Source organism: Lonchura striata, chromosome 6 (assembly GCF_050655825.1).
Source record: "Lonchura striata isolate lonStrDom1 chromosome 6, ASM5065582v1, whole genome shotgun sequence".
In the NCBI taxonomy this organism is placed as follows: Eukaryota; Metazoa; Chordata; class Aves; order Passeriformes; family Estrildidae; genus Lonchura; species Lonchura striata.
Window position 1 is genome coordinate 31,626,890 of NC_140708.1, and position 19,653 is coordinate 31,646,542.

At 41.9% G+C, this 19,653-nt stretch overlaps 1 protein-coding gene and 1 long non-coding RNA gene across 15 annotated transcripts in view; both read left to right on the plus strand.

Annotated features, from left to right (window-relative positions):
- Positions 1 to 10,730, plus strand: part of ADRA2A (adrenoceptor alpha 2A) — a 50,334-nt gene extending 39,604 nt beyond the window's left edge. For both annotated transcript variants that reach the window (XM_085582793.1, XM_085582795.1), the window contains exon 4: positions 1 to 10,730. This exon is cut by the window's left edge and continues 19,105 nt beyond it. The gene's annotated coding sequence lies outside the window, so the exon portion shown is untranslated.
- A 5,203-nt stretch (positions 10,731 to 15,933) lies between these two features.
- The window catches only part of LOC110468258 (uncharacterized), a 75,327-nt gene continuing 71,607 nt past the window's right edge, over positions 15,934 to 19,653 (plus strand). For 9 of the 13 annotated variants that reach the window (XR_014956328.1, XR_014956326.1, XR_014956332.1 and 6 more), the window contains exon 1: positions 15,934 to 18,676. This is a non-coding gene — a long non-coding RNA (uncharacterized LOC110468258). The remainder of the gene's footprint in view (positions 18,677 to 19,653) is intronic. The other 4 variants (XR_014956330.1, XR_014956338.1, XR_014956329.1 and 1 more) reach the window with 2 other exon arrangements.

Sequence of the window (19,653 nt, forward strand, 5' to 3'; positions counted from 1 at the left end):
CCCAAATAAAGGGCAGCATTTATAAAGTTATTTCCAGGTTATTTGTGGGTAATTTCCAGGAGCATATCTTGTGTTTTGTGGCACAGAGGGAGAGGGCAATTCATGGTGGTGATCAGATTGCTGGAGAAAACAGAACAGATCTTACACTGAAAAAAGCCACACTGGGGCTTCTGATCCTGCATGACACTGCAGCCATGGGTCAGCAGGAGCCCACCAACCCCAGGAAAATGGGCTTTGCTCTCCTGTGAATAACTGCCCTCACACAGACAGCATTTCTGACTGGGTCTTAAAAGCTTGAAACAGGAATTTGATTGATTCATCTGGGAACCAGGCATGTACAGGAACACCAGAGAGATATTTTCCCTGCACGGGAAGTGCATTTGATTATATTCACTATATTTGGTGTGATTTGCTGCACTCAGATATTCAGCTGCAATTAGATGGTTAGAGACTCATCATTAATCTTGGCTCTGTGCTGCCTGTCAGACTGTTCCCTTACATAGCTTATGGCACTATTCTGAATATTTTGATGAGGAAATATCCCTGCTTTGGAGTGATTGCTGATGGCAGGATTTCTGTCTGTATCTCCTGTCAATATCTCTTCTCTTCAAGGCTTTTTTAGAGAATTGTCTCTCAAATGACAATTATTGTATCTCTTGTCTTGTTCAGAGCTCTCTCAAAGCCCTACTGAGCTGGTGTCTGGACATTAGACCCCCCCCTCCCCACCCCTTCAGAATTATTTGTTCCTTAATACCTGAGCATAGTCCTTGAAGAAATCTCTGATTTTTTTTTTTCCTTCTTCTCACCTTAGGATTTCTTAGAATGTTCAGATTCATCTAAGTTACCTCTTGCTTTCTTCCTTCCTAAAAAGGGTCATATTTTTTCTGCCTTTATGATATTTAAAATGCTATGAAGTTTATTTTGCACTCACTGGCCTTCCTGCATTTCAGTTCATTCTTTCATAAAGAACTCTCTAGAGTCAACACATATTTCTTTGTGTAGAAGAACTGTCCAATCATGGCGATCGTACTGTCACTCTTCTACTTCCAAAACTATAGTCTTTCCTTAAAAAAATAATAATAATAAAGTGTTTCTCAGTTAGAGTACTGGATATACTGAAGAATAGGCATTGAGATATCACTTGGAAATCATAGTGCTTCTGAAATCTATGGATCTCCCTCACAAGTTACACCCTCCTGTGGATGAAAAGGCTTTGAATGAAGCTATAAAGCTGGATATTTTGTGCAATTTAGCATAAATGTGCTCTGAAGTTGTCTTTCCCTGAGAGAATCTCTAGGACATCTCTTAAGCTTCCCTGATGTTCAAATATTTTTGAGTCTCTGTTTAAGCACATGTGGGTTGTGCTCTTTTATATTTATGTATTGATACAGGAGAGGTGGGAAACTGAGATGTCTCTGCTGTGTTTTACTTTCTACTGATGATTAAAGAAGCAAATCTAGATTATTCACAGTACATCTTGCCTTTATTTAGATTTGGCATCAGGATGCAGCTGTTCTGACTCTTTGTGAGTAAGATAAGGTCATATTCATCATTCCATGTTTAAACAATCCTTGTGTTTTCAGTGTCTTGTAATACACATCCTACTAGATCATTAAACTATCATCTCTGTTGGGTTCCTATGGAATTTTTAATTTTTCCTGCAGCTGATGAAATGAATAATGATGATGTATTTGTAACCAAAAGCATCTGTCATTTAAACTCCCACATTTCCCCCAGTTTTCAGAACTGTTAGAAGACAACTTAGCACCTTTTATCCTTCAGTTCATGAAGACTGACAACAGTGTTTAAGTGGTGTCCAAAGAGTACCTCCAGGTACTTGTTATTTGGTCTAAAATCTGGATTACCTTGCCAGAAGTTCAGTTTCCTCTACAGTTCAGGCTTTATGGTAATCTAAGTCAAGTCTGTGCAGTTATGGAAGAGCAAACAAGTTTTTTCCATTAGCTTCTATGAAAAATTGTTTATTGGACATGGAAACTGGGAAGTTTTGCTTTATGAAATTGTGTTTTCTTTGTCTAGCCTTCTTTTTGGCAACTGAAGAGATATCAAACACTAAACTCAAATTGTTTTCTAGTTCCATGGTGAAATTCAAGTCATTGGATAAATACGAGACAAGTTTAGATTGCTCAGTTCTTAAAAGAACTAAAAGACTATGGTGTCATCTGAACTAATGCTGATATTTATAATGCTGGTAATTATATTTTATCGTATCCAGATGGTTACCAGAAGTGGGAAAATCCATGGGAAAAGACTGTCTGCCTGGGATAGGTGGAACTGAGAGTTATTGGCAGAGGTTTTTTCAGTGTGAATTCACAGCCCCCAGATAGTTTTTGGCCTTACCAGAAATTTTCAAAAGGTTATTTCTTTTTTATGAGAGTTCTTTTTATCCTCTTGATATCATACTTTATGGTGCCTGGTGGCTCCTGCAGGGATAATACAGGGGTCTTTCAGTGGAAGGTGACACTTTGGCAAGGATTGAGAGAGATGAAGTTGAATTGTGCAAATAGACTCTAATAATAACAGCATTAAGAACTGGATTAAACACATTCATCCTGTATTGTGTCTTGATCCAAAGGACCTACTTACCCATTTCTCACATAAATGTCAGGATGTTTCACAGATGGGGTGGTTGTGGCAAGCACTGAGCACCACTCAGGGAGCACAGAGGGAGATGCTGATTCTCTAGAAGAGACTTCCCTGGCATTTTTAATTGACTGTTGAAGATGACAATCTTAGTCACTAAAAGGAACCCCAGAAGGACAACAGCTGCTTGGTTCAGTGTAGTTTGTACAGTTTTATTCTCTGTGTGTTTGTATTTATGTCTTATACTTCTGAGTATATTAGCCAATTTCAGTTAATTTTGATGTAGGGGCACAGCACAGTAGGACTTGGGATAATTCAATTCCCCGGAGGTTTTTGGAACACAGCATCTACAGATTTTGCCAAAGTAAAAACTAAGCACTCTGAGAAATTGTATTTATTCCTTGGTTGTACATCTCTAGCAGGATAGTTTCAAAAGAAATGGAGCCCAAGGACTCACTTTTAAGCTGATATTCTGGAGGTGTAGAGCTGTGTTAGCTCTTTGGTATGGGCCAAAGTCACCTCAGTGGCAGAGCAGTGTTACTTGTGAGATGATTTGAATCACAGCTTTTCTACCTTGCCTACATTCTGCCTCATAAAATGCCACAGAAATGAAGCAAAGGGGAAGTGTGGTCTCCACCAGAGACATCTCTGTGACATCAGGAGCTGAGTAAAGATAGAGCAAGCCCCACCACACAACACTGGAATGAAATGCAGCATAGCCTAACCAGGGTCAGCCATATATTCAATCCTTAAATAGCAGTCAGGGAGATGTGTTGGTCAGTGAGCACCTCCAGCCTTTGTGCATTATTTGCATAGACTGTTCATGTCGGAGCTCAGTGGTTGTTGATCCCACCAGTCTGCAATGTGAACATCTGAAAAAACCCAAGCAGATTCCACCTCATGTAGGTGATACATCCCTCTGTATTTTTGTTTTCATTTTACATGTCACTGTTCCCTCATCTACTGCCTCTGGGAAGAAAATAAAAATATTAAATTCCTTATCTTGGGCAAGAGAGAGTAGTCAGAGAGATCTTCACCTCAGTACAAGCCTTCAGACTTGGTTCTTTGTTGGTATACAGCAGCAGATACCTCAAGGCATGGAGAAAGACACAGAGATTTGAGCTGCTGACTGAAAACTCATCTGAGACCACCTTCTCCAGCATGGGTGGATTTCAGAGGAGCCATGGAGTGAAGCTGCAGGGAATTGATCTGGTATCTCTATAGATATGGAGTAGGAATAGAGGAAATGTTGGGGCTGAGCTTTCTGCTGACCCTCCTAGAGGCTGTGAAACTCTGGTCTTCAGGAATCAGAAAGCAAACCTGCAGTAATGGCTGCATGTTGGCAGCTTCCCATAGTGAATTATGTCTTTGTTTTGCTGCAGAAAGAGCTTTAGCAAAGCTGTGGAGTGTGACTGAGGGGTAACATAGCCCTCTAACAGGACCGCCAACTCAAGCTGTACAAGGGACACAAAGGGACCAGACTTGAGGGAGAAAAATTTGCTACTTCCATCTTCTTCATGTCACAAGAACTCCTGAGTGAGAAAAGCTGTGACATGCTGGGAGGAGCCTTTCTTTTTTGTTTTCCCCTACACCTTCCTCATAATTAGCTCAGTTGTTGTCTGCCACAATCTGGACTTCACTCTGAAGTGCTGAAAATATCAAGGCATTTCTTATGTTCCTCAGTATAACAAAACCACAAGCAGCAAATCCAGCCAGTCTTTTATCACTATGTAGCATTATTTCTCCATTTCCATAGGCTGGTGGTGCCATTGATTGTGCTATTCTCTGGCAATCGGCGCCAGACTTATCCTTTCAACCACAGAAAGATTACCTCGCTTTCCTCTCAGCTCTGTGATTTCTTTCTTGACACTCACTGCTAAACCACAACTTGGACTACCTGTTTTTTCCCCTTTAAATATTCTCTCAGGCTTCTGCTTTTGTAGGAACTCAAGATATTTTTTTGTTGTGGCAGAGAACAATGGAGTTTCAAATGGCTAAGATGAAACATGAAAATCTTCTAAAAATTCAAAGTGTTACTATTTCTTCTCTAATTTAATGCTGGACCCTGCTCTCAATGTAAAGAAGATGGGCCATTCCTCTTTGCTGGAGGTTTCAGAGATCTTGTAGCAGAGTCCCTGGGGCTTTATTGTGGTTAAGCAAAATGCATTTACTGCAAGAGGGCAATAGAATTAAGAAAAAAGTCAATGGTAAATAATTACAACTATTTATCTTATTTGAGGCCTATAAAGCAACTAAAACTGAAATTATCTTCAAATAAACACAAAATAGAGTTTGTGCAATAAAGCTCCCAGATCAACCTAAAAATCTATTCCTAGCTGGAACAGCAAGAATCTGGAATTCACTTGGTTATGAGGCATAATACACCAGATTTAGAACTGTGTAACCCAGTCCCAAAAATGGTCAAACAATGGAAAGCTGTTAGGAACATGGCTTAATCCAAGGATTTAAAATATATGCATGTGTTTAAGCACATTGTAAAATTGTCAGAAATCAGGAACTTTCCCTGTTTTAGTTGCCAGGTGCTGAAAACTCTGAAGTATCTGCAATGTCAGATAGTGAATAAGACAATTTTCTTGAATTGGTGCCTGAAACTACTAAGTCTGTAAGCACTCCCAGGAAAGTGATCCAAGGATTGATTTGAGAACCAGCACATCATGAGACCCTCTGGGAGCTTTGCTTCAGTCCTTCATAGATTGTAAGGCTCCGGGCAGCTGAATGTAAGTCATTAAAGCTCCTAATTCTATCCATTAGTACACTCATTAATATTTCTCCGTAATTTGGGATATAACGTTTTTCATGACAAGCTTGGAAAAGTTTTCTCTTCCATCTAATTTTAACTTAGAGACAGCTGTAAGGGAGAAAAGCTCACCACTGAGTGGAAGAAAAACTTATTTGTAAAATTTATATTTGCAGAATTTGTCCTTCTGGGCAAAGCAGTTAGAAGCATTTTACTTTAGAGATTAAAATCTTTCATGAAGTTGTTGAATGTAGGGATATTTAACTTTTGTCACTGGGCTCAGTGTTCCAGCCTGGAGCAAATTGAACTGCTAACAGTAAAACAATAAACTTTTCACAGCAGGTCCCAAGAGGAAAAACAAAAAAATATAGAGAAAAGTTCTGGGATCTTAGGAACTGGATAAACATGCTGCTAAATTGTTCATATGCTCCACAGCAGGATGCAATTAGAAGACAGCCATCTTGAATAATTGTTTTTGAGTAGAAAAATAGAATTGAAGGACCACAGAATGTCTGGAATGGGAGGAGACCTCCCAAGATCTTCTTATCCATCCCCCTTCTCAAGCAGGTCCACTTAGAACCAGTTGCACAGGATGATGTCCAGATGACTTTTCAATATCTCCAACAGCAGATCTGTTTTCTTTCATTGCATGTGTATATTCAAGGACACATAGGCATATTTATATGCTTTTAAAACTTGTATGAATAGAGCATATATATGCACATTTATATTTATTTATGTAGAGATAAGCATTCATATATGTATATATGATCATGTATTTTAACAGCAACATCTGGATGATCAATGGAAATTTGATGATTTGCATTTTCAGAGATATTCTGTAAACTTGACGGGAAAAGCCCTGAACTGTTTGATTCCACTAAGAAAAAGAACCTTCAGTGCTGACCTAGAAGGGATAACTGCTGGCTGGAAATGGTGACACTGTTACTGTTCTAAAGCAAATAAATAGAGAGCAACAGGTATTCATCACTTACCATGCTGTCATTCAGCCTTGTGTTCAGACACTAAACATTTGATTTTTCTTCTTGGCCATACATGGCAAGACTCATTAAGCAGATTTTTTTTTAAATAATAAAGTTCATTAATTCTTAAGAGGAATTTATGGGAGTAAAGAAGTAGGGGCAGTGGGCTTTAGAGACTTGGAGGCCTCTAGGATGTACCCTGTGCTGCCAAAGTTCCCTTTACACACAAAAGAAGGAGTCCTCAGGCTCCAAGAACAAGTAGAACTTAATTTCTGCAGGGTTTTCCTTTAGCTTCTCTTTTAGTATGGGATGTAGAATTTTGGTTCTTGTGTGCACAGCAGCACTAAAGTAATTTGACTTTCTCTTCAGTGTTCTCTACCAACTTGAATACTTATGGCACACCCCTGCTGATGTTGGTTATTACTCCTCTCTCTAATTCCCTAGCTGTGCTAACAATCACTGAAAGCTCTGTAGACCTTTCTGGGTAAAGTCTGGATGGAGCAAGACCAGAGCAGTGCTGGAGTGTATCTGCAGGGTAGAGCCATCCAGACAAAGGCAGAACAATATAGTCAGAGGGAAGACAGTCTAGCCTGGACAGAGTGCATTGAACACCATGTTTTTTTAGCTTTTTTTGCTTGGAGGACTCTCTTGGGGTACTTTTGGTGCCCTGTGGCTCTGGAGGATTTCTCAGCTGATGATATGGATGAATCTGGTACCTTCACTGGCAGTTCAGGTGTTTTGGTAGCAGGAGCATTTCCTCCTGTGCACAGCAGCACTGGGGATATGAGCAGAACCTCTTCTGCTTGATGTCTCCCTTCCTGCTGCATTCACTCCCAGCCTTCCAGCCCTGACAAGGGTGTGCTCACCAAGGGAGGCAGACAGAGCTGGCTGACAGAGAGGCTTTGGACAATGCTGACAAGCCAGGCCAGCAACTTTCCTGGTATTCCAAGACAAAGTCCCCCTATGGATTCAATGAGACTCTTGGCACAAGCAAAACTCAGAGGATTAAAAGACATATCTTCTGTCTCTGCCTCCTTGCACTCCTGTTCCTCCAACACTGCAGGCACCTTTCTGCCTCAGCTCAGAACTCCTTGTTCTGCCAGGACTTCTGCATAGCTGAAGACTTCAAAGCCTTTGCTTAATTTCTGTTTGCACTTCCAAGTACTGAATGAGGTTGTAAGGCAAAGATAGGTTCCTTCTAAGCATTTGTGTGTAAACATGAAAGTTACAGCTTTCTGCTCCCCGTTCCTTTCATCTTTTCAGGCTCACAGATAAAATGCAGCAGGGTTTTTGAACTGTACAGAAAGTTTTAATAAAAGAGTGACTCAGATATTCTTCTCTTGAGCTCCTCTTTCACTATTCCTTTTGTTTTGGCTTTTTCTCCCCTTTCTTTTTTCTTCTGCTTTCCTTCTCACTTTCTCCCATGTAATTCCTATCAGCACAAGTTTTGGATGGTTTTGGTGGACATCTTTTTGAATTGCTGTTTTATGGGCCATCAGGGCTCTGCACCTGGGGACCTCATTTATTACAGCCTCCAAATCTGTCCACTACATGGTCCCTGTCATCTTGGATGTAGGTGAAAATTTGTGGGAAAGGGATTATTTCAGTACTGTGTTGCCAGTTTACCTCCAGGTTGCCATGGGGAGAAGTACTAAGGATGTCTCTCCAGTGACAACAGAGAGATCACAGAAGATTAAAATCCCCAATTTTCAGATTCTCCTCATTCCCCCCCCTGCCCCCCCCCCCCCCCCATATTTGGGAGACAATTCAAACTCAAGAAATATTTCAACAAAAAGATGGGAATTGGAACAGGACTGACAATGTTCTATCTCAAAGGGAGATTCCTTTGAATGCTGCCATATCATCCAGCAACAAAGAATAACTTCTGCACTCTCAGATTCTCAGCAGCTTCCCAGCTGCCTTTTCTGTAACTTTTCAGGCAATTTGGTCTATTTACACTAAGTTTAATTTCTTATATTGACACCAACTGGAAAGCAGCTTTGGCATATAAAATAGCACCAGTTATTTTAACTGCTGGTACTCAAATGTCTAGGTTACAGTGCCTGGGTAATTTTAACAAATATGTTAATATCAGCATTAGAGGTTGGATCAAGGAGTCCTGAGGAATTCTGTGCTTCACTCACTAGATAAATATATAGAGCAGCTGCAAATATCCAGGTCAGTGACATGTGATATTTACTTTGCTGAACTTTCTGTTAGTCACAATTTTCTTTTAATCTTCTGACCAATATCTGAGCAATGAATACCCTAGTTACAAATATCTTCTTTTAGATATTTAGGCATCAGGACTTCTGTCAGTGAATCACTCCAGTGACTTTCAGGATGAACTCCATAGGCACATAGCTCCTCTTGGAAGTTTTAATTATTTGCTTGACTTGACTTTTGTGCCAGCTGGAATCTGATAATTTAACTGATAATAATATGTACTGATGCAGCTGTTTATCTTCCAGTACTTTATGAAGTATTGTCAGAGATTTGCTGCTTCAAAGATTATAAAGAGCTTAGGTCCTTGAGGTATCCTTTTATACTTTTTTACATAGCATTGAGAGCTGCAGCTATAATTTAACCATTCTGTGCCTGAAACACTTCTTGCTGAGCTCCATTGCAGTGGCTTCAGTGGCTTGTATGTGGAGACAAAAATAGCCTAATATCCTGCAAAGTGATTAGCTCTTCTATGTGCTTGCCAATGTGACATTCACCCACAGATATCTAAACAGTTTCCTGAGACTCAGATAGTGGCCACAGTGATTAAACTGGGCCAACGATACAGGATGTTAGGTGAAATATGCAGCTATTTTTTTAAAGAGTATTTCAATGAGGTTTTTTCTTGTTCAGATTTTATCCACTGCCTTGGCGTAATAGTGCAATGCAAGGTTCCTTTTGAGGTCCACAAAGAATTCCTTAAAATTATGGTCAGATTGTTGCAAGCAATGAAATAATCATCTCTTAGGTGAGAAGATGCAATTTTCTGCATACCTTTGTGCCAACTATTTCCAGAAAAGATTGTTTAAGATAATCCATTTTATAATGCATTGCAGGTTGCTGGAAGCCCTGTAGCTTTCAGTTTCTGTGGTTCAGCTAAGGGGAGGTAAATTCTTTAAATATGTATTAGTATCAATGTACATTAATATTAAAAATCATTGTTGATTTCTTGGGGACCTGTGACTGTACCTTTGCTAATGAGTGATAGAGAAACCTTAGAAATCTGAGTTTGTTGCTGAAAGGAATGCACCTCATATGTTTTTTCCCCATTCTTTCTTTTTTTCATTTCTATTGTTGCACTTTGCAGAAAATCTTCTCAGAGGTCTCTGGGGGATGATGCAGGGAGGATCTGTAAGTCTGCAGGACAATGTGATGCGTGTCTGAAGAACCCCTTCTCATGAAGCTTACCTCCTCCCCAGCCTCACTTGGCATCTGGACAGCAGCCACCCACATGTGCCACATTAAAGGATTAAGGCTTTAATGACAATTTTAAAATGCTGTTATTAAATGGGGACTTCCATCCTGTAGAACACTTGAAAAATAACATTTGTAAAACTGCTTCCTGAGCGGTATATCCCCTTTTCCATTATCTTATCTATTTGTATGCTAATAACAATTCTTCTGCCTTTCTACTCTGTCTTTGCTTGAGCAGTTCAATGCTGAATTCATGAGTCTGTATTTTGTGCTGGAAAGATTTTACTTATATTCTTAAAAAATCGTATCTCAATAATTAATTACAGATAAATTATTGAGAAAGCAGCAGCAAATGCAAAGGAAGAGTGGTCTGTATCCAACACAGACTTTAAAACCAGATATATTTGAAATATCCCATTTTATATATATATATACACATATATGTATGTATAAATATATGTGTGTATATATGTATAAATAAATATATGTATATACATACATATATATAAATTTCATGTTCAGTTATCTGAACGCTTTCCTAAAATTTGATGCTTCATGTGATACCACAGACTGCTGACAAAAACCAAGCTTTTCCTCTCAAATTATGTCCATAATGAATATCTGAAAAAAATGTCTCCCAAGAGAAACATATACTAGTGTATCTAGATTATGCTTCTGTGAAGAAATTCTTGCATATTTAGGAAGAACAGCTTTGCTATCAGAGAAACTAAGTGAAGAGTAGACATATAATTTTGAAATTTTTTGCTTATTTGAAATGTTTATATAATCTCAATATTTAGGTATATTAGTAACAGCTCTGAATTGCCTGTTGAGAAAAAAATAACTAAAGTTTTCAGTATCTTTTCTGATGTAGACAGGACTCCCACTGTTCTTGTGCATCTCTAAATCTCAGTAAGTGTTTGGATACCACGTCTTAAGCTGAGATAATAAAGTTACATTAAATCCCCTGTTATTCACTGGCTCAAGGAGTGGTTTGGGCTGGAACAGACCTCTGGAGGTTATCCAGCCAAATTTCCATCCCAAAACAAGGACAAGTCCAAAGGCAGGCCAGGTTGTTCAGGGCTTTGGGCTGGGCATGGAGAGTCCACAAACTCACTGGCCCTGTGTTTCAGGGGTTATTGCCATCCAAAGAGAAGATTAATTTCATTGTGTCCTTGTGGTCTTTTCCCTCATCCTGTCCTTGTGATTCTTCAAGATGTGCCTGGCTCATTTTTTATAAGCGTCTTTCAGGCAGTAGAAGACAGAAACAAGATCCTCCTGAGGCTTCTCCCTGGCAGACTGAGCATCCCCTGTGCTTTCCTGCTTGCATCATACAGCCTGTGCTCCAGCCCCAGCATGATCTCCTCCAGCTGGGCCCTCCCCAGGATGTCAGCAAACGTGGTACTTGTGTGTGCCACACACAAAGGGGAGTGGGGAGTTTTACTGCAGCTCAAGTGACACATCAGGTATGTCTGAGCCCTGAGCAGTGCTGGCCACATCCAGACACCTATATTATTTCCTGATAGATTCACCTATTTTATTTCCTGATCTCCAAATATGTCTGTGTTGGTAATATCTGTTGTCTGCTCCTTCACATCTCTGCAGGCTTTGAAGGACTAATGGTGGCAGGGAGAGTCTTCCTCTTTAATATTTTACAATATTTAAGATGTTAGACTATGGAAGTAATTTCAGGGTCTAGTTCATCACAGTTTCTCTTCCCTGGAAAATCCATCTTCAGAGAGCTGCTCCAAGGCACAGGGATGCCAAAAAGAATATTTCCATTGATGTTTGTCCTCCTTGCTTTCTATTCTAGAGAAAATCCAATTTTCAACTAAGCTTTCAACTGCATTTGTCATAAAACATGGGCAAATTTCACTTCTCAGTTACTTCAGGAGAGATGATGCCAAGGATGAGCTCCTGTTTTCCTGAAGAACAACACAAAAACCAGGCTCCTTGTTAGCAACACAAAAAGCTCTGTATGGGGAAATGAGCTGTCCTTGGAATGGCACAACTGATATTTTAGCCTCAGGATCCTTTTCTAAAGGTCAGAGCACAATTTTAAGCCCAGAATACTGCAATGCATTTAAATATCTAAGATTGAGATTAAACAAGGTCTACTAATGTAAAACAGAAATGAAGAAATCATTTCTGCCTTCTTTATGACAGAATCAACTCATTCCAGGAATAAACAATTGCAAGCAGTGGGAAAATAAAACTGGCATGTCCATGCCATGATCTTGGTGTTCAGACATTCTTCCTCACTGCACAGAGGGATGATGATGATAACCTGTCCAGTGAGGTGAATGGCTTAGTGGATGAGAGGAGAGAGGTGGCTGTTGGTTATCTTAATTTTAGGGAGTGACTTTCAACACTGGTTTTCATTAGGTCCTCAGAAACAAGCTGATGAAGTAGGGAAACGATAAATGGAAATGACGTGGATTGAAACTGGCTCTGCTTAGAGAGAAATTCAGAGCAAGGCTTCACTGTAGCTGAGAGTTTGTGTTTATAGCACAAAGTGATGATGGGCTCATCATCATTTAATTGTTAATTATTCTACAGCAAAATGTATGCTTTTCTGCAAACATTTTTATCCTGGGAAGAACATTTTTGTTAAAGTATTTGAACCTTCAAAACATTCCAGTCAATTTAGCTGTAAGACGGTGAACCCTGCAAAGCACTCCTGTCCTTATTAAAGGATCAATGAAATTGAAACTATCTCAGTATGCAAGTATTGACTTTTATTCCAAACACTGGTTTAAACTGTAAAGGCCTATAAAACTGGAGATCAAAGTATCTATCAAAGAGTTCACTTAGCTCTTAAAAAAACAAACAAACAAACAAACCAAACAACCATACAGTATTTAGAAAGTAATACAAGGAAAGTGATAGAAAATACAGGTTTACAATGTAATTAGTGATGCGAGCTTAATAGGTGTTCATTGTGCTAAATCTTGCCAAAGAGAAAGTAGCTTAGACTTTGCCTTGAAAGAAAATAACATGAAAGACAAAGTATTTTTCACTGTTACATAGTAGAAGATGAAAAACTGAGTTCTATGAGAAGTTTGAATCAGTATGGAATGCAAAATCTGGGTGTGAGTCCTAATCTGATAAATTCACCATAAAACAATCCCTCCTTGTGCTGTACAGAGATGGAGACAAGATATTTCAAATAATCCCCAGACTGTGCACTTGAATTAAGCAGCATAAAGGAGGGGACCCCTTTGTGCAAGCAGCGATAGGGTGGTATAAAGATAGATGGTGTCTGGGATGAGACAGGGCTAAAAGAAGAGAAGCAGCATTATGTTTTTTCCATTACAGTCAGTCACTAAAAGCGGGAATACACACATAACTTGAAGATTTTTTTGTTGTTTTCAACTGCCACAAAGTCATATCAGCACCCACACAATTAAAGCAACCTGGCTCCTCTCATGCACAGGGAGCAATTGTTCCTTTGCTTGCAGAAGGAAATGCACTCATATGTGTGCACACACCCACTTAAAAATGTTTTAAAAATGTTATATTTGACTTCCTGGCTAGTTTGAAAATTCTCTTCAAAAATAGCTCTCATGATTGCAGGCTGGCAGAGCTGTTCCTGCCTGGATTTAAATGGGAAAACTCAATTAGAGTTTGAATCTGTTGCACTGAAATGGAATTGTCTCTTGCAGGCAGAGCTCAGTCACGGACACAGTAGCATGAATGAGAGGAGAAGGAGAGGAGGACGCTGTGCCACTGTGGAGGCCAGGTTGGGGGGGCTCTGAGCTAGAATATTCCATTTCCTGTCACTCTGGAATTGTACTTCTCCAAGCATGTTCAAGGAAAAGTAGCTTGAATCAGGCTTTTTCCTGGAAGGGGCCCTGCTGGGTCTGGGGGTGGCAGGGACTGGGCACTGAGTAGCTCACAGGCAGAGCAGTGACTTGTTCCATGAAGATTTTTACTTTTTACCTCCTCTTACTTTACCTCTCTGGCTTTGAACAAATATCCACCCCTCCACAGGCTCTTTCCATCAGGTTTAAGAATATTATTTGTACTTCTGTAATTTAGAAATATTTGTGAGGGTCTTGGGAAGGCTGGAGCTTGGGCAGAGGAAAAATGGATTTTTGGTGGCAGATTCACCACAGGGACCCCTCTCTCCCTCCTTGTCTTTCCCTGTGTTCCATTGCAGTCCCATGTCCCTCCTTGTGCTTTCCACAGCAGGCTTTCAAGCCGTGAGAGTAAATCTTTCAATACTGCCTCTGCTCCTGAGAGCTCTAAGCTGGCCTCAATATTTTTCTCACCATTGGGCATTAATATCTATATCTAGAAATGACCTGCTTCTCCTTGCCTTCCTTATCTAGGATCTCAGCCTAAGCCTCAGTTTCCACTTGCTCTCTAAGTCATCTGTGTTAAAATGCTCCTCATAAAAGGCATCTTCCAGCATGAGTTCTTTCACCTGTGGCTTGTATTTGTGTGTGAGAGGGAGAAAAGAGGTTCATTTCCACCAGAGCAGCTGGCTCCTCTGATCTGCCACCTGGGGACTTGGCTGACAGGGAATGTGTGTCTGCAGGCAGGGCAGACCTGTCCTCCTCCAGCTGTGCCATCTCTGCTGTCACCCTGCTTTCCCCACTCTTTGGGACCTGCAGTACCCAGTTACTGGATGTTATGGGTTGGGAAGATGATGCACAACTCCTTGCAGTGCAGCAGGCTTGAGGGATCCTCTTGTGAAACCTGCAGTGAAGAGATTCAAGTGTGTTCATTGAAGCAGATGAGGAAAAAGGCTTCTTCATGTGTGAGAGAGGATGGTGGGCAGGCAGGGCTCAGTCCAGCCCTAATACCCTGCCCTCCCTTGACACTGCCATGCAGTGCTACAAACACCTAGCTGGAGACTGACTGTGGGCTGTACTGCCCTTTGTCCAGGGGAGGAGGGTGAAAATTAAATGTTTTGTTGTTGTTCTTGGAGAACCTGTTACAGAAGTGTTTATGTCTTTCTTTGGGCATGTTGTGCAAGTGAGAGCAGATGGAGATGGAGTTTTGACAGCTACACACCCAGAGGAGCCCTGGGTAAGGGCCAGTGCCCTGCATGATGTAGTTATAGGCTGGCCATCCTTCAAACAAATGCTGGTTAATGCTGTAAAACTCCTCAGTGCAGGCTCCTGCTGCTCTTGCCTGCATGTATGGATGCATCTGCATGGTCTGAACTGAGGTGCTGATCCATGTGCTCCAGTTATCCTGTCTTTCTTTGACATGGGGTAGCCCAGGGATGTTTAATAAACTGAAAGTTACTGTAATAGCACTCTCCGCACTCTGAAGAGATCATGGACTTTTGTTTTCTACCTGATTTAGCTTTTTTTTTTTTTTCCCATCAATAGGTTGAGATTTTCTTTGCTGTCAGTTTCAAAAGAGTAAAGGAGAGAATTTGGAAAAAATGCCATCTATGACTTCTGATGGTTGGAAAAAGCAAGGGCAGTTCGCAAGGCAAGAGCCATGGGCTCTGTGGTCCAGGGGAATTTTCTGAGGGCATTTGCAGCTGCCTGAGGCATTTTTGAAGGAACAGGGAGGAACCCATCTATGCCACAGGTCTGATGGGGCCAGCAGCTACCTGGCGTTCCTGGGGATTTCCCTCAGCAAATGTCAGAGCTTGTCAGTGAAAGGGGAGATTTTTCTCACTGTAACAAATCCCACAGATTTTTGAGATAAGCAGGGAAATTTTCCAGAAAGCTCTCCTGAGAAAAACTAGTTGGGCTGTGGTGGCAAAATGGCGAAATGAAAAACCAACTCACAGCTCAGCCTGTGGCTCCTGCAGCACAAGTGGTGAGTGCAGGTGCAGGCGGGAGCCCAGGCTGGAGATGGCATGAGGTGGGAACAGGTAGCAAGCCCAAGGGGGAGCAACTCTGGTCACGCACTGCAGGCACCATCCCCGTGGGCAGCTCTGCCTGCAGCAGGAGCTTTAATGATCTCACAAGAGAAAGAGCTGGAATGAGACCAAGCGCTTTGCTTGCTCTGAGCTACTATAGAAGGAAGAGGCGCCTCCAGCAGGGGCTGTCCGCCTCGCCCACGGCCTCCCGGGGCAGCGCTGCCGGCTCCCCTCAGAGCCGGGCTGGGCAGAGCCGCGGCTGCCGCAGGCCGGGGCTGGGGCGGCCGCGGGCAGGAGAAGGGAGGTCCCTGCTCAGCCTGGCCCGTGGCAGGGCAGCCGGCAGGGGCAGGAGCAGCCGGCAGGAGCAGGGGCAGGAGCAGGGGCAGGGGCAGGAGCAGCCGGCAGGAGCAGGGGCAGGAGCAGGAGCAGGGGCAGGGGCAGGAGCAGGAGCAGGAGCAGGAGCAGGGGCAGGAGCAGGGGCAGGAGCAGGAGCAGGGGCAGGGGCAGGGGCAGGAGCAGGAGCAGGGGCAGGGGCAGGGGCAGGAGCAGGAGCAGGGGCAGGAGCAGGAGCAGGGGCAGGAGCAGGAGCAGGAGCAGGAGCAGGAGCAGGAGCAGGAGCAGGGGCAGGAGCGGGGCAGGAGCAGGAGCAGGGGCAGGAGCAGGGGAAGGAGCGGGGCAGGAGCAGGAGCAGGGGCAGGAGCAGGGGCAGGAGCAGGGGCAGGAGCAGGAGCAGGGGCAGGAGCAGGAGCAGGGGCAGGAGCAGGGGCAGGAGCAGGAGCAGGAGCAAGAGCAGGAGCAGGGGCAGGGGCAGGGGCAGGGGCAGGGGCAGGAGCAAGAGCAGGAGCAGGGGCAGGGGCAGGAGCAGGGGCAGGGGCAGGAGCAGGAGCAGGGGCAGGGGCAGGAGATGCAGGCCGGCGCTGAGCGCAGCCACAGAGCCCTCTGGTGTCGCCTGCTGCGCTGCAGAGCAGCCGCAAGAGCAGCCCGCTCCTTTCGCCGGAGCCAGCAAGGTAAAAAAATGGGTGTCTCAGGTTTATTTTCCCCTCTTTAGAAGTTTTCAGCTCGTGGGTGTTTCTAGAAGGCAAGGATGGGAGGAGTGAAATGATCCCTCGTTGGGAGGTGGAGGAGATATATTCTGTACAACTTCTAAAGAACCATAAGCCAGGAGGAAAAATTTACTCTAGAGCTGTTCCCATGTGCTAATCATTATTAATTGATTGATTTTTCAGACAATATTATAGCTTCTTGCAAAAACACAAGCTGCAAGAACTTATTGTTTCATCTGTAAAATTGTCTTTCTAACAAACAAAACCCCCAAAATAAACCAAATAAAAAAAAGCTGTTCATTTTTTAAATGTGGAAAATAGATTTGTTTTTCTTTAAAGCAAAGCCTAAAATGCACCCTTTAGCTGAACTGTCAAATCTCAGAAGGCTTGAAGTTCAGGCAGCCTTTCTTTGGAGCCACCTCCCTTCGCTGCTGTCTCTCTTTAAGGGAAGCCACCCCAGGCACAAGGACTTTGCAGTGGAGGCTAATGAGGTACCGGGAAGCCCTGCTCCAGCGGAGTCCCCAGACAATAAAGTCTTCCCCTGGCAGTCATGCATCATTGGACAGGTTCCCAGAAATCACAAGCAGATTAAACATTACAGGATCTTTTCCCTTCCTGGCTCAGGTATGCTTGCCTCTCTAATGGTTGCAGAAAGTAGAAAGCCAGAAAGGACTATTAGATCATTTTAATTTGCTCACTGATAGTTTTTTGTAATGTCTTCTATTAACTAGAAATTAATTAAACTAGCAGGCACCACCAGCAAGGAAAAAAGGTGTCATCAACGTTAAGAATACTTTAAAATAACTGTGGGAGGGAAAAAAAGGGGTAGAAAGGGATTGTGAGAACATTTTACCATGCTGCAGAAAAACGCAAATTTGTCCTTCCCTCTGTTGGCACTAAACTACAATGAATCTGAACAGGGAGGAAATGATTTCCTGCACTCAGATCCAATGGTCTCCAAACCCTTAATAATACAAAGAAAGACTTTTTGACTCAATCAGCCAAATACAGTGAAAGGGAGGTCTGGTTTTCAATCACCCCAACATTTTCTTATTTACAATCAGTGGAATAGACTTTTCTTGTATATGTCTAAAATGTTCACCTGTTAGAAACAGGTGGTGAGGGTTCAGGAAGCTGATGTGTGTTTTGGAATTTCTTATCTACTGAAATAATTTATCCAATAATTCAAGATGCTGTCACATTAAATAAAATTATCCCAATGATAAGGCTCTGTATGTGTCAGCTTCTGTTTCAATAATGTAGCCTGAATTTTGGCTGCCTAGGATCAATTTTTGGATAAAAAGTTAATTTTCTTTATTTTGATGCCAGAATTGATCCTATTTGAATTCAGTGTTGGCAACAGAAATATAAGAATGAGGATCTGTTGTAGTGCTCCCTTTAGTTTACATTGATTAGTTTACATTAATTTTCACCTCAGCTGTTGCAATATCACCTTACCAAAATGCTTGGATTTTTTTTTTTTTTTTTAAGATATTCCCTTCAAAGTTTAATTTAGTTAGTTTATGAAAACATTTTTACTCATTACAGATTTGGAAAATACTGCATTATTTCAGAACAAAGGTCCTGGGTCTCTTTTTTCCTGTCTTCTGAAAAATGTGTTCAAACAAGACTGAGAAGTATACAAATTTGAAAAACAATCAAAAGAGCTGAGTATTACAGCATGACTTTTTGGTGTCGTGTCAAGGCAAATGAGATCCTGCCCAGAGTGTTCTTTGCTATAGCTTTAGTAATGTTTTTTTCTAGTGGGATCATTGGCCTGGCCAATGATAAAGAAAGTTATTTATTTGTTAACTGGTTCCTTTTCTTATTGTCTTCTTGCAAAGTTACCTCTTCTCCTATCAACTCTAATTGAATTGACTGCCTATATTAGCTTCTCAGATTCACCATATGCTCTTTGCTTAACAATATTTATTTCAGATTAATGGTAACAACACAAAGAGCAAGTGAACACAAAGCCTGGAGGAGGGGTTACAGAGCATCTTGTTGTGCCACGTGGTGTTGTAGCTCTCCTGAAAGCTACCAGGTGGGTGTTGCAGAAAGTTATATTCTTCTTTTGAATTTGAGGAAAATTTAAGGAACTGCTACGAGATGATCACTAAAGGCTTCCAGTCCAGAGGAAGAGATAAATGGCATTTAAACAGTCAGGGAAAGAAGTGGAAGTGCTGTGATTCTCAGTTCTAAGAAAGTCTGTAAAAAGGCTAGAATTTCAAGATTTATATCTGAAACATGAATTTTGCTTCTCTATTCCCACTCATCTCTTGGTATTTGGTATATTTGCATGAATTACTTACAAAAAAAGGATTTTATTTGCAAACTGTCTGTGTCTGTTTCATGTTACCCTTGCCAGAAGGTGTCTCACTTGCATGATCATTGCAAGAACCTGTAGGATCATTTACACTCCAAGAGCTATCTTTAAGTGCACTACATATTGCTAGCTTTGTTTAAGATGATGTATTGCAGCCAGCCAGCAAGATAATTAAGAGAATATATTAAGCTAACCTGGGTATTGTGAGCAAGGCTTGAATAAGCACAGCACATCTCGCAAATTCTATTTAGTAGCAGAAGTATTTTTTCCGAAGTAGATTGTGTTGAAAAGAGAAAAAAACAATAGGGAAAAGTGAGAAAAAGAGAAGGAGGATGAAAGAAAAAACTGTCCAGTGAAGGGAGAGGAGGCATTTGGGTACTGCAGGGATTGGAAGAGCTGGAGGAGATGGGAGAAGATGGGAGTTAGTGTGTGAGGGAGGAACAGAGCGGTGGGGTTATGAGGTCTGGATGGGAGAGGAGATGGCAGTGGAAGGAGGAATCTGGAGGGATCTCTGATTAGAGGAGAAGGTGTAACCAGGAAAAGGGACTAAATGTCACAGGCCATCAGCTCTGCCAGTTGTCACATCCCTCTGGTCCATTATCTGGCTGGATCCCATCCACGAGAGATGTTCTTGCTGGGCTGAGTCCTGCCCTGGCAGGAGGCTCTGCAGCTCCAATTACAAATTAATTAGCTCA